The sequence below is a fragment of the Fundulus heteroclitus genome, chromosome 14 (genome assembly GCF_011125445.2).
Source record: "Fundulus heteroclitus isolate FHET01 chromosome 14, MU-UCD_Fhet_4.1, whole genome shotgun sequence".
In the NCBI taxonomy this organism is placed as follows: Eukaryota; Metazoa; Chordata; class Actinopteri; order Cyprinodontiformes; family Fundulidae; genus Fundulus; species Fundulus heteroclitus.
The window spans coordinates 1,041,849-1,057,464 of NC_046374.1; the positions used below are offsets into that span (position 1 = coordinate 1,041,849).

General features: G+C 38.4%; 1 long non-coding RNA gene across 1 annotated transcript; it reads right to left on the reverse strand.

The window, feature by feature from the left end:
* Nucleotides 1–1,746: 1,746 nt before the first annotated feature.
* LOC118556529 lies at nucleotides 1,747–6,670 on the reverse strand. The gene is made up of 3 exons (XR_004932682.1): nucleotides 6,554–6,670; nucleotides 4,154–4,331; nucleotides 1,747–2,701 (listed from the first exon to the last, which is right to left on the reverse strand). It is a non-coding gene; the product is annotated as an uncharacterized LOC118556529 (long non-coding RNA).
* Between the last annotated feature and the right edge of the window lie 8,946 nt (nucleotides 6,671–15,616).

Below are 15,616 nucleotides of genomic sequence, written 5' to 3' on the forward strand. Positions count from 1 at the left end.
AGCAGAAGGCGGAGTTTTGTCGTCCGCAGCCCAGACGGGCTTTGTGATTTTTATGCATGAGAAATGCCATGTTTGCGTGTGAAATGCCATGTGTTGCGTGTGAGCATGTGAAGTCAGTGAAATGCGTTTGTCACACGGTCAATGCGTGAGAGTTGAGAGCTATGATATCGGCTAATAGAAGGGGGGTTCAGGGATGGACTGGCCATTGGGACATTTCCTGATATGTCCTGGTGCTCCAGAAGACCTGTCCAGCTAAACTATAAACGATGGGCAAAACTGAAGGCTCGGTTCGGATCATGCTTTATTTTTTCAAATAAAAAATACATGCAGTCTGCGGCTCAGTTGGGTTGGGTTGTCTCGTGGAAGCTCCCAGACTATAAGGACACACACCTTCTCGTCTCCTGGCTGTCAGACCAACATAGAGACATAAAGAGACAGCTGGAGAGGAAAGGAGGAGCAGTGAGGGAGAGGATATGAAATAAATAAGCTCTGGTCAGCTGGGAATTTATGATTGTTTAAAATGGAGAAAGTAAGACACACACTAAGTCAAAACACAGGCATAGCCTATTCAACACAACTAGTTTAATTTGTTTAATCCTAACATGTTCATTAATTCAGATTTTGTATACCATTCATAAACTCCACAAATAAATTACTATGAATAAATAGACATTATATTTTATTTAATCTTTATTTAACCAGGTAACATGTTTTGTTTAGTATTTGAAACACCGTATTACATTTAATGGCTTACCTGTGTACATCACTTATTTTTGCTAAAGTTTCTCACAATAATTCTGTATGTTAATTGCAAAGAGGCATACAGTTCATCACCTCTCCCTTCCCTGAGCTGCTCAGACCACAACTTGGTTTACCGCCAACCTGTGTACAAACCTCTGGTGCACAGAGAACCAGTTATAACACACACCGTGAGGAAATAGTCTGAGGAGGCGGAAGAAGTCCTCAGAGACTGCTTCAGCTCCACTGTGTGGAATGAGCTATCCTCATGGGGAGGACATAGATAAAATAACAAAACTTCACAGACCACATCCACTTTAGTGTGGACTCTACTGTGCCCCTTATGAAGGTGCTTCTCCAATAGAAAGTCCTGGATAAACCCTGACTTGATAGCATTGCTAAAGGAGAAGAAGAGGGCTTTCAGGTCAAAAAATAAAGTACAACTGACATATGTACAGAAAAACGTATTGGAAAAGCTGTTTCAACAGTTAAATAGCTTCCTTAAAATGACCAACCACTTTGTTGTTTTTCAGTCTAGTTTCCGTGCACATCACAGGGCTGAGACTGCCCTCGACAAAGTGTTCAATGACATCCATATAAATACAGACTGTGGAAGAACCACTGTGCTAGTTCTGTTGGACCCCAGCCCTGCATTTGACACTGTTGACCATGATATATTATTAGAGTGACTGGAGAGCTTGGTTGGACTCTGGTAAAGCACCCAATTAGTTCAAATCCTACCTAAAGAATATGCTATGATAATGCCCTATCCATAAGGAACTGACCAAGGAAACCAAAAACACCATATTTGTTTGTCTTGATGAATGCCACAGTGTTCATACTCTAAATCTTTACGTAATTGCTCTGATTGCGCTCCCTTATAGATATTTATTGTCAGGAAAATCTAAATCATGAGCTAAGAGGGAAAAAAGATTAATCAGAATTACTATGGAGCTTATGAAAAAAATGTGAATGACAGCAGAAATGAGAATTAATGCAGGATTGTGAACTTCATCAGATTTTTATTAGATAAAAGCAAAGAACAAAACAGTTGTAGCAGAGCTTTGCAAACATCTCAAGTATTTAACGTAATCATGTAACATCACTTATACATTTCTATGGCTGCAGAAAAGCCTTTACTGTACATTGTAAAAGATCTTTTAATTGAATTTTAATGATTCTATGGTGCACATCACATACATATATGTGTGTCAGGGATGGGCCAGTTAACAATTAGAACGTAGCCCATGCTTAGCATTTCTCTGTGTTTTAGAAAAGGCTGATCTTTTAAAGGATATTTCTGCTGTCAATGTGAATAGCTGGTTGCCATGGTGACCTGATGCACTACACATATAGGAACTTCAATCACGAATGACAGAAAACCGACTTCTCAAGTACTAAACCTCAAATTAAAACACACATGATTTACAGAAGAAATTATTTGTGATGCATCAACAAATATTCCTAAGAGTGGTATTTTAAAAATCGTAAACCCAAGGTTTTTCTTTTCACTGATGATGTGGTATCTCTAGAGTAGTTTACAAAATAAAGACAAATGTTTAAGCAAAGCTGGTAAAATGTTGACCCTAAGCTTGGTATGGAGATATAACAGAGAAGCATTGCTTAGCAGAACTCTGGAAGCTAGAGAGAAGGGTGTGCTCTGCAGGTTTCACCTGTTCTTGGCCTTCTGCCTTGGCTGCCGTCAAAGTGAACAGGGCGGCAGCGGTTGTCAACTTTGTCACAAGCAACAGTCACATATCTATTTCGCTTCCTTATTTTAGTGACTCTGCAACCACTCCTTTGCACTCTGAGATCATACAGGAAAATTGGACGAGTGCTGGTGCACAGGTTGCCACTCTGACGCTTCCCATGGCCGTTGCAGATCTGTACATAACTTCCCCGGTCTTCATTCTTAACAAAGGACTGCCTCGGTCTGTCACAGAGACGTCTCTCTCTCAGGTAACTGAAAAGAAAAGAAAAAAACTGTCAACAACCTGAGGTTATTTGTTATCTTAGTTTGGAAGAAATTTCCGCAAGTTAAGAAACTGAACATCGTTTTGTACAAAAACTAAAAATACCTTAACTTCTTACAGCCCTAACTGATATGTATCAGACTCCTTCTTATCAAGCAGAAAGCAGCCGATCAGGGTGGAAACTGAGCCCTTCCTCAAACTCCCCAGTGCACCCAGAATATTAGGATTGCTTCAAATTTTCCTTTAAGTTTATTCTTAAATTACATCCTCAAACACCAAGATCCTGATCACATTAATAAAGTACATTTGTTGATGGTAGAATAACATGTCTGAAAATGCTAGAAGTTCAATCGAAGAAACTCTATTGCCTGCCTCCATCCAATCAGAGACTCATCCGCCTCCGACGCAAGCCAATCAGCTTTGAACTGCTCCTCCACGAAGCCAATCAGCATCCTGGGTTCATCTTAAAATAACTTCAAATCCACATCTCAGCCTTCTACCCAGCAAGCAAGCAGTGGCTGCGCAATGTCTGATTTGGACTCTGATGACCGGATTCAACCCACCTCCGTCCCCTTCTCCACCATCGTAGCAAGCTCCGTCTGGCTTCCTATGGTCCTCCTTCAACCTCGTCCCTACCAGAGTGTAATTCCTGCTGGACTCTCATGGAATTCCCTGTTACTCCTTAAAACGGTCCGGCAGAAGACCGCCATGTTGAGCCTGGTTCTGCCAGAGGTTTCTTCCCAAAGGGGAGTTTTTCCTCTCCACAGTCGCTTCATGCTTGCTCATCATGGACAGTTCATGCAAACCTGTGTTTATCCAAGTTGGACATCTATCTTTCTGGGTCCCTGAGTGAAGTACTGGTACCAGCTCTCCCAGTCTACTGGATTCCACCAATTCAGCTCATGCAGATCAAATCGCAAACCAGCGTCTATGGACTGAACAAACTTCATCTATCTCCACTCCACCACCAGTTTCAGGCCTGGGGGAAACATCTCTATTCTCATTCACCTGCTTATGCATATTGAAGTATAATTCAGCGTGAATGTTTCCTGCCGAGGTCTGAGCGCCAAAGTCTTAAAATATTGTATCAATAAAATTCTTCTAATTGGCTTTTCTTTCCGTGTGAGTTTTTTAGATTGAAACTGGGAAACTATTAGTAAACCTGATTCAGCAGTGGGGTAGCCAAGTCTGTATTTTACAGTACAAATATGATGTGCTGCAGGCAATATGACAGCTAAAATTTGTACCCACTAATTATTCGGAACACTGTAAAATGTGTTAAAGAAGAAATTGTCATATGTTCTTACTCGGGTATGTGAGTAGCATGCCTCATTATTTCCCTTTAGTATAAAAAAAGCCTGTCATTTCAGTCTGATATGTATAATAATTTACTCCCATCAAATTGGGTTGATGAATGGTCTCTTTTACTTAGTATAACTTACTTTTCCCATGCAGTCATTGAGTTAGTTGCAAAATTCTCCGGCAGAACATGTTTAGAAACAAACTTCTTGTACGCATTGTTGTCGCGAGCCCTCCGCTGACATGGAGCAAGACCAAGGGCTGGGTTCCCTCCAGCAACCAGAGCAAGGACGGCAATCAGAAGAACAACGTCCATCTTTTCTAAACAGACAGAAACGAAAATGAGTGACCTACTTCTGGTTGGCTAGAAAATACAAGAACTGGTAAGATGAAAACCTCAGCAACACATGAAGTATAAGGAGCAGACTTTATTAGCAAACCAACACGTTTCGGCTTGTGTTCTTCAGAAGAACTCAGGAAATTAACCACGAGATCAATGGCATATATTCATACTTATTTCACAAAATTACATGCAAATCGATTTATAATCATGCATCATGTTTTTTGTGGTTTGTGGCTGATAAACTATGTCTTGAACATAAAGCAACATACAACAAATAAGTAACTGTTTTACTTTTTAGAACGAAAACTAACCAATGCAGTAAACCTGTAAATCTTTGTGTATTTTTATGTCAGGGACTCCAGCAAGAAGTCGCTGATAGATTTAAAATAAACATGAATGCTGCAGATAAGGTTTTGAAGAAGATTTTGTCCTGATTGTTAGCTTGTAAAACTTAAAGGTAATCATGGTCTCCACAGTCATCTTGTGCCTGCACAGAACAGCATATTGAAATGGGTTGATACAATTAAACAGTTTTACAATAATTATTTATTTTCTTGTAAATTTCCTTAATCTTGAATTTAATTAGTTACTGTGATTTGGGATTAAACAAAATATGACTGCTGCAACTTGAGTCAAAACTGGTTTTCGATGGAACCTGGATCTTTTTATGTAAAGTGCACAGTGTCAACTATCTGTAAAGATTTGAACCAGAATATGTAAAATGATTTTAATTGGATTTACTTGCCCTATTTTAGGGCTTCTACGGGTGTTGTGGTTCCTGTAAATTCAAAAATGTAGAATATCACTAATTTTGCAAAACTAGTGATATTATAAGACTTCATTTAGTTGGTTTGGATTTTCTTTAGTTCTTTTTTTTATTTTTTATAAAAGAAACTGTTAATAAAGTTGCAACACAGCAAAGCAGGGCATGTCAACTATGTCACAAGGAACAGTCACACATCTATTTTGCAACTTTGCAACCCCTCCTTTGCACTCCGAGCCCATGGACGGGTATTGGTGACCATGTCGTCACTCTGACCCTCCCCACGGCTGTTGCAGATCTGTGCTTAACAGTTTTGATCTTCCTTCCTAACGAAAGACTGCCTAGGTCTATCACAGTGATCTCTCTCTCTCTCTCTCTCTCTCTCTCTCTCTCTCTCTCAGGAACCTGAAAAAAAACAATCAAGACCTGGCGTTATATAAAATATTAATTTGGAACACAATTCAGCAAGTTAAGAACTTTTTTACAAAAACTCTCTTAACTCCTTATTGCCTTAACTCATGTTTGGTACTTTTTTCAGTGTCGTCTACTCTAAATTGATTTGGCGTTAATTTGTATATAACCTGTACAACAAGAAATAAATTTAGGCATCATGGGGGTTGTGGCCGAGTCGTTAGAGCAGTGCGCTTGCGCTCAGCGAAGTATGTAAGTACACGGTCTGATCCCCGGTCATGGCACTCTGGGTCCCTGAGCAAGATCCTTGGCCCCTGATTGCTCCCCAGGCGCCGCACAGTGGCAGCCCACTGTAACCCAAGGGGATGGGTTAAGATGCAGAAGTGAATTTCTCTATTGTGAGATCAATAAAGTTCAATTGTTATTATTATTTTGTATAAAAAATGGCCAAATTAGACTTACTAACTCTGACCACTAGGTGGTGACAGATTACCGCACAATATTAGTGGCCTGTTGATGCACGTTCCACACATACTCATGACCATATTAAAAGCACTTTAATGAAAAAGTGATAATAGTCTACAACACATAGTCTACAATCATGCGTAGTGCATAGTTTTTCTTTTTAACTTGAACATAGCATTTTCATCTGAATATGCCATATTATCAATTAATCATTGCGCATTTTTTTCTTTCTTTTTCCCTCCTTTCTAATAAGCTCTTTCTCTTTTGCTTAAAAACTTAACTTTAGATAAGCTTTTTATTCACATTATTAATCTAGTGTGTAACTCTCAGTGTTTTTGCCCCTGTCACACCTGAATATCTAAGTTTAGTTGTTTTGTTGTAGTGTTTGTTTCTTTGTGCCCAGGTACCTTGTGCAATCTTCCTTATATTAATAAAGATGCAATACAACAAAGGAAGGGGTGTTGATTGGCTAAATAAGAATATCTAAAAACCCAAATGGTTCTGTTTGATAAAACAGTTTATTTTTTTAATATGGGTTCAGTGTGAAGAGAAGTTGCTCACCTCAACCCGTCTCTGTGGATGAAGAGAATCCGTGTCACCAGAAATCCGTGTCATCCCCTGCTTTTAAGAACAGATACTTATTCTCATTTATCCTATCAACCCTACTATCCACCCAACGAAGAGCACCAGCCAATCAAATCTCTCTAAACTATTTAATAACCTTTCTGTCTGTTAAAGTGACACAGGGAAGTGGTTGCAAGGGCTTCCTTTTAGTGTCAACTCTGCAACGTATTTCACTTGCCACACTGTTTTCTAATTGGTGTTTGGAAACAGTGTAACAAGCATCAGTTGTAAGAAAACAGAAGTTCCTCCATGATTTGCAAAATATTGATAAAGACTTTTGGAACGTCCTAAGCAACTGCTTAAAAAAAAGAAAGACCAACCTGCATAGCTTTACAGTTAGTTCAGTTGTAACCTGGATATACTGCTTTTACTAATGCATTATGTCTATATAACAGTCAGTACCAAAGCTCTAGAGAAATACAGGCAAGGTCCCAAAATATAATAAAATAATTTAAATATTAAATCAAATAAAAGATTGTTTTAAGAATACATACTCAGAAAGAAAAGTAGCGAAACTGCTATGCAAGTTTTGTAGAGCTGAATACATTTGCAGGACATTCCATCAACAACAGTGCCTTTCAAAATGTGTATAACCACTTGGGTTCTTTCACAGTTTGTCGCATCAAAACCACAAAGGTTCATGTGTTATATCGGTGATTTACACCAAAGTATTACATAACTGTGAAGTGGAGGAAACAGGATGCATGTTTTTGAAGTTTGTTCTACACCAAAAAATCTGGGAAACCCATTGTGATGCTTTTGAGATAGGCGTTCTTTTAGATGTTAAAAGTCTTGGTCTGAAGCTCATTTTAAAATATTGAAATTTGATACTTAAGAATTGACTCTTCAAACACCCCTGCACTCGCTTTACCATACATTTCCATACTCTACGGGTATGTCATCCTTTTCTACACTACATGCTATCCAAAGTCCATACTCACCATTTCCCCCTGTGATTCACTATCTCTGCTCCATCTCTTCTCCCCTCTCTCATTTTCCTTATTCATGAGCTTCTCAAAGTAACCCTTCCACCTCCTTTACACAGTACTATTTATTATCTAACACATCCCTCTATCCTTTATCCTAACCCACTGTACCGCTTTTCCTTTGTTTCGATAATCAGTACTGATCAGTTTCACCTTGTTTACTGTCAAACGTCTCATAGCTCAGTATAAATGTTCTCTGCTTTGTGCTTAGCCTTACAGTACTCGTGTTTTTTTTCCTGCACTTTCTCACCCCACCACCTACTTTCCTTTTTCTTTTCTTCAGTCTTAATTCTGTGGAACACACATTATTTCCAGTTTTTTCACACTGCCTTCCTCTCAAAGTAATTTACTCCCCTTAACTAATAGTCACTTTCTGTGATAGCTACTCCTTTTTTTACTTTCCACCATCTAATCCTTGGGTCTGCCTTTTCTCTCAACTAACCTGCATAAATTAGTTTAGCTTAGTCCTTATAAACATGGTAAATTGTGTCTCTGAAATCTCGGCTAAAGCTAAAGCTCTGTCAATGCGAAGACAGTACCCACCTTTGAGTTCAACCCTTGGATCTTAAACATATATGTTCACACTGGACTGTTCTAGCACTGCAATGTTTTTATTTTTCTAGGCTTCTGTTAGTTATTTGTTCCCTTTTACAATTTTCTACATAGTTTTTAGGTTTTTCCTTATATATTTCACATTTACTACGTTTATTTGAATGCTACTTGCATAGTTAGTTGCTTCGACAAATTAGACACAAAGAGTAGTTAATTAAAGCAGCAGGTGTAGTGAGGCTGGAAACTGGTTGGTATGCACTCATGAACCACTGGAATGAGAGAGCACAGATTAGTGGCACTGAAGCTAAGCAGGAGGCCCAGGAGGTTTGCTGGTTGACCATTTAGGTTGTTCTTTGGGATGGTGATGGCTAGAGAGCTGTATAACAGGGCTTGGGAAATCCAGTGAACAGTTCAACATCATACATGGAGGTACCGGAGGGTGAGGCAGATGGGTTAGTCCAGCAACGGATCAGTGCCTTGGACCGCAAAGCACACAAACACAGGAAGATGACGTCAGGGAATGACGGGTTTAGGCAGTGGGGCTAGGTCAGAGGTACTTGCAGTAGTTCGGTGTCCAGAATCAGAAGGCCAATGGGAGAATCCTACAGGAGCATGGCAAACAGGCAGAAGTCCACTGCGCCTAAACAGTTCAAACACCGATCAGGTTCTAAAGATGTCTCCTACGCTGCCTCACTTACTGAGGATGAGGTAATCATGTTTGGGAGGATGTGTAGAGCGCCATTTTCTCTCCAATTTCCTAACGTTGTGCTTCAAAGAATCCAACTCTAAATTATACAAGGGTGCCAGCTTCTAATTAATAATCACCTTCTTTTTCAAGGGGGCTACACTGTCTAATGCAAAACGCAATGAGGAAGTGACACCGTCAACGAAAGTATCAATTTGTGAAAGGGAAATTAAAAGGGGGACAGACTCTTTAAAATTTGATACAGCATTATTTGATAAAGATCTACTATAGTGAAACCTTCTTTTGGGGGTGAAGAACTCAGTTAAATTTAACTCAAAAGTTTTTACAAATGGTCAGATAGGATAGAGTTGTGAGGAATTGCTATTAATTCTTTACAATCAATGTCATATGTCAGCACAAGGTCCAAAGTGTGAGGGCAGGAATGTTTCACTTAATGCACCTTTTCAGCCAAACCAGTTGAATCTAGGATAATTTTTTAAAAGGCTACATTAAGATTATTACATTCAGTGTTAACATGAATGTTAAAATGCCCCACTATAATAACCTTGTCAGTGTTTAACACTAAATCAGATAAGAAGTCTGAGAACTGATCCAAAAACTGAGTGTACGGGCCTGATGGATGATACAAAACAACAAAGAGAAGAGGTTTTATTGGTTTGCAGTTTGGATGAGGGATACTAAGGTTTTAAATGTTCAAAAGAATTGTAGTTATTATTTGGCCTATAGGACTAATTAATAAATCAGACTGAAAGATGGTTGCTACTCTTCCTCCTCGTCCCGTAATTCTTGGAATGTGGAAATCTAAATAATTGGAGGGAGTTGACTCATTTATACTAACATAGTCCTCTTGTAGCCAAGTTTCTGTAAGAAAAAAATCAATCAATCTGTTTATCAGAAATCAATTCATTAACTAACAAAGTCTTTGGAGGGAGAGACCTTATATTTAATAGACCACATTTAATTGTTTTGTTTTTTGGTTCAAGTTGAGACATTGATTTTTATGAGATTTTTATGATTTGCTCCTTTTAGATCCGTTTTTGATCTGTTCAGTTTTGGCCGTGGGAAAGACAACGTATCAATAGGGTAATGGGTGGGTAACAGTACAGAAGCTGCAGAGAGATGTGTTAAACTACGGCTCTGCTTCCTGGTCTGGACCCTGGGTTGTCAGCATTTCGGAGAACTAATAAATCTGGCGAGATTCCTAGATAGAAGAGCTGCTCCATCCAAAGTGGGTTGGATGCTGTCTCTCCGAATCAGACCCGGTTTTCCCCAGAAAGTTTGCCATTTATCAATGTAGCTCATGTCATTTTCAGGAAAACACCTAGACAATCAGCATTTGAATGATAAAATGCATCTAAACATGTCATCACTGGTCAGATCAGCAGGGAACCAGAGAAAATTTCAATCAGACATTGTTTTAGTAACTCACACACCGAAGCAACACTAACTTTAGTGACCTTCGATTGGCGGTAATGGTGTCATTACCGCCAGAGTGACAACTCTTTACTGTATCCAGCAGTTAGCCAGCAGTTTCAGATAGGATTTGATGCCGCCCATTGTGGCCACTGCCAAGCATTTCACTGTGGTCCCTGGTGTTTCTAATGCCACTGACTATTGAGCTGCCAATTACCAGAGTTGGCTTCTCAGCGGGTGTGTTAATAGTACCCTCCTTGGCATTTTTCATTTCCAGTACATGCCTACAACCTTAATGATTTATTTGTGGCTTTAGTAGCCTTTATTTGACAGTTGGCTGACAGAAAATGGGATGGAAAGAGAAGGGGAAGACATGTGGCAAAGACACTTAGGTTGGGACTTCAACCCCAAGATGGCCTCGTCAAGCCATTCGTCTTGTGAACGTGGGATACGTGCTCCATCCCTTCACAACCACCAAGCAGAACATAAATAGGAAAGAATAACAGAAAACATCATTGTGTATAGTAGTTAACGCCACCCCCTCCTCCCCAATTTGTGCTTCATAAAAGCCATCTTTTGCAACAATTGCAGCTGCAAGACAAGAGGCTTTAGATAAGTCACAATGAGCATTCAACAGGTGGTGGTGAGTGGCGGTTACTGGTAAGGTTCCTCCCACTTTTTTCCCAGAAAGAGCTGTGATAGGTGGTGCAGCACCGGAGGGTGGAAAGGTGGGTGAGAAATGGTGGATTATGAATGAGGGGTCCTGATGACATGAAGGAGGGTGTACTGATCATGTTTACTCTCTCAGCTGTCATAACTCTCTTTACGCTCCCTTTATGATTTTCTCAAAGCTATAGCTGGTATTGTTGTCATTATTTTACATAGAATTTATGTCTGCTCCTTTTCTTCTGTTTTTGACATTGTCTCTATTGCTACCATTAACGTCATGCTTGGGACAAATGTACATTTATGCCCCAAATAAGTGTGGGCATAATGTCTGACAGGAATTATATGTTTAACCATTGACACATAAGTAATAAAAAAGAGAAACAAAATAAACACAAGTTAAAAAGTCACTAAATAGCTCAGGAGAGACAACTGATTCTATAGAAAAACCCGTTCAGCTCTTTGGGTATGATGTGTTGTCTTGAGAATTCCTCAGTGATGGTGACCTCCAAAATTTAAGGGAGCCAACATTGATCAAATGTAGGATGTTACTGCTGTTCCAAAGGGTTTTTGTCCAACCACCGTTGCATAACCAGGATCCATCTGTTCATGTTTTTTCACCCAATTTTCACAAGGTTATACAGAGGCCTGAAGACTATCCCAGCTGTCAATTAGCATGTGCATCTTGGACAGTTCATGTCAGACACACATAGATGGGAAACCATGCCCAAACACGTACACTGACAATATTAAGGTCAGTTTGAAATCCCCAAATTACCTCACCCCATAGTGAAATAACAATAAAAACATTATTTTAATACTAGAAACACAAACATAAAATAAACTCAAGTTTATTACCTACAACATACATTTTCCAAGATGGATTTATTGACTTTAAGACTGTCCAGTGAAATGTATTTTCTCATTTTCAAGCTGTAACAAAAACAAGTTAGTTCTCATCATCACTGAAACAAGGTAGGAGCAAACATTTTAGGAACTTTGTCTCTGCCTCATTCACATTTTTTGACATTTACTGTCCAGAGGTGAGAGAAAGGCAGTCATCAAAGACATGTTTTTTTTTTTTAAAATGAACCATTCTAGCCATCTGTGAGACAATCTTCTTGTTTAACAGGAAACCTCCTTCCCTAACTGACAGTGTGTCACGTCAGGTTATTACAACAACCCAGCATGGAAAAACTGCCATGATACAAGAAGTCAAGTCTTTTTGCTGCAAGATGTTTAGTTTAATGGAAAAACTTAATGTTTCTCCATTAAAATGATGTAAAAGACAATTATTCATCATCGTCGTCATCATCGTCATCATCGTCGTCTTCATCATCATCGTCGTCGTCATCATCGTCGTCGTCATCATCATCGTCGTCGTCGTCATCATCGTCGTCGTCATCATCGTCGTCGTCATCATCGTCGTCGTCATCATCATCGTCGTCATCATCATCGTCGTCATCGTCATCATCATCGTCATCGTCGTCGTCATCATCGTCGTCGTCATCGTCGTCGTCATCATCGTCGTCGTCGTCATCATCATCATCGTCGTCATCGTCATCATCATCATCATCATCATCATCATCAGGATCAATCTTTCCTGACAGAACATCCTCGATCCACTGTTCGAGCTCGTCAGCTGTCGGCATTTCATCCTGATCATCCATCTCCATCCAGACGCTGTCAGCCTGCCAAACAGGGATACATTATTGGTATATTTATGTAGCTTGCTAATAAAACTGATGGGGAAAATGGAAACTGATAAACTTAAGGATGCCAAAATTATTGCTTCAGTGTATTTTGTTTTGTAATTTGTCTATTATTTTTTTAACTGGTAAAACAAAACTTGATATGTAAGTTGAAAGCCTAAAACATTGACATTAATAAATGACCCGACAGTATTTTGGTCATTTGTGTTTAGCATCCAATGTTATCTCTTGAAATATAAGAAATTGGAGATGGATAATATAATGAACAGTCCCCAATGCCAGGGAGACCTTTAGCTAACAAGCTAAGAATCTGATGAATGATATGGAGTAATTACATTCTTTCTGGATAAAGACAGAAGGATAAATTAGTAAAACTGAACTACTAAGGAATTAAGGGTTGGAGTTTAGCAAAACGTACACGGGTATCTGCTTTGTTCAAGGGAAACAAAGGTCTGAATATTATTATTATTATTATTGTTGTCGTTGTCATTGTTATTGTTATTATTTTATTATTATATAGTCAAGTTATAGGTTATATTTATTATTATATATTATATAGTTCACATCTGTGAAATCCACAGAAATTAAATAACTCTATAAAGTATAAAGAAAGTTACATTCCTCCCCCAGTACTGGGGGTTGAGGCTTAAGAAGAGCAGATAGGTGAGTGAAGGACGAAGAGTGCTTTGTTGAAACGTTTGCCCATATGTCTTTATTTTTGGGCATGAAATATAGCTCTTGAAATTTTTTAGCCTACTTTGTCTTGTCACAGAACTTCTGTTTAAAATGTTTGCTCTGTACTCTGTACTCTGCACTCTGGCCTGGATGTGGTAATTAAAACAGAAGTCAGCTGCTGAACTAATTTGATAATCATCAGCTGAATCATGGTTTACCAACAAGGGCATATTGGGTAATTTTGCACCTAGTTAGTTTGAATAGTTTCCCCCCCTCTTTTAATGATGAAATTCCCATTTGAAAACTGCATTTTTTGTATTTTCTCAGGTTTTCTGTATAATTTTTAGATTATCTGAAACATGTATGTGTGAAAAAAGCTAAAACAGAAGAAATTTGTAACAGCCAAATATTTTACAGCACAATAGATGATGAAGAAACCAGCCACCATGGTCTGAATTCATGAGGTATTGCAAAACCTTTGCATTTTACCCCGATTTTATCTCATCCAACCCTTACAGTGTTATTGTCTAAAGTAAAAAAGGTCTCCCATCAAAGACATCAAGCACAAAGCCTTAGTGGTGATCTTTCAACAGTAAAACAAGTTTAGTCTAGATGCTAATAATGTGTTTGACCAGAAATATTGCAATAGAGCAAAAATAACCATCATAAGTTGTTAAAGGAGCAATAAGTAAATTTTCACCACAAGGTTGGAGCTTGAGCACTGTTTGTAGACCAAAACAGACGGTGTATCAAGCCACTCCTTTCTCTCCCTGGCTCCAGCACTCGGCACCCATTTCCCCTTCTCACCCATCGACACGTATGCCCATATTTGCAAAGGATAAATACACAGCAGAACAGCAGCACCTTTCAGAAGAACACGTCTAGTGAAGAAGTAATTAACTCATAGCTTAATAATACTGTTAGCAAGAGAAGGTTTTGATTCGATAGTTATGTTCTCTGCCATGTTTTGCCTGGCGCTGGCATTTTATGAGCAAGGAGGGGCTAACCCCTGAGAGGCACCTGTTCACGTGCACATAAGTGCATGTGCCGGCTGGGCAATGTAAACAAGAAATTAGAGAACAACACAGAGAGACAGTGTGTGACGTTTAACCATAGTCCATCTAAGCATATACCTTTAGTTCTTCAATAAACTATATTTTTAGATCTTTCTTTCTAAAATAATTAATTTTTTCTTATTGTTCCTTTAAGGCCGTTTGTTTAGTTTTTTAAAATTTTGTTTAATTGACTGTACTAATGTTTGCATACTTCAGATTTTAGAGTTGCTTTTAAAATATGACTTCTCATGTAATGTTTTGTCTGAGACGTTCATGCATTTGCACTGTATTTTACAATGTTCTGTAAAATGCTGCTTTTGATTTGAACATTTAAGTTCTATGAGCTAAGAACTATTTAAACCACTTTTAGCTTCTCAGGAAGTGCCGTCTGGCACATTCAACTTCAACATTTATGGTGTTTGATTTGCGGTTGATTTGTGGCAGTGTGAATTCTGAGCCAGTGTCTTACCAAAATGTCATTATGGCAACATATGAAAACAAAGACTCCTGATTCTTAAGAAACTGGAGAAGGTTGGGGACATGTTTGGTTTACCAAATCAGCAAAGGCCCTCACTAAAATGCAGTGACTAAGTTGGATGAGTATGAAATTGGCTACTGGCTATCTAGCAGGGTAATGAACCATGTCACAATGGTTGAATTTTCATCATATACTTGAACATGACTATATGAGGTATATATATATATATATATATATATATATATATATATATATATATATAGATATATATATATAGAGATACAAATAGTACATATATAGATTATATAAATATATAGATTTATATATTACGAATATATATATATATAGATATATCTACATATATATATATATATATATAATTTATATATATATATTTCTCACATAATAACATGCAACAAAGCAAATATACAGCAACCTTGGGAACATCAGTATGGATCAAAATCTCTGAGGAAACTGTCAGGACCTTGTAGAATCTAAGGCAGTTGTTCAGGCAAATTCACCATGCCGCAGATTTTTACCATGCAACAGATTCAAACTTGTGTGAGGTAGTAACAAATTCTTACATCCTTGACATCAACGACACCAATTTGAGGAGACGAAAGGTCGATACCGAATGTCCTCTCCCAGTATGGAACCAGCTGGAAGTGTGAGACAGAAAGAAGGAAGAGCACAACAATGCTTTTCTACCCTACTAAAAAAAATCAGTGATGGAGGTCAAATAAAAAGAAATAAAAAA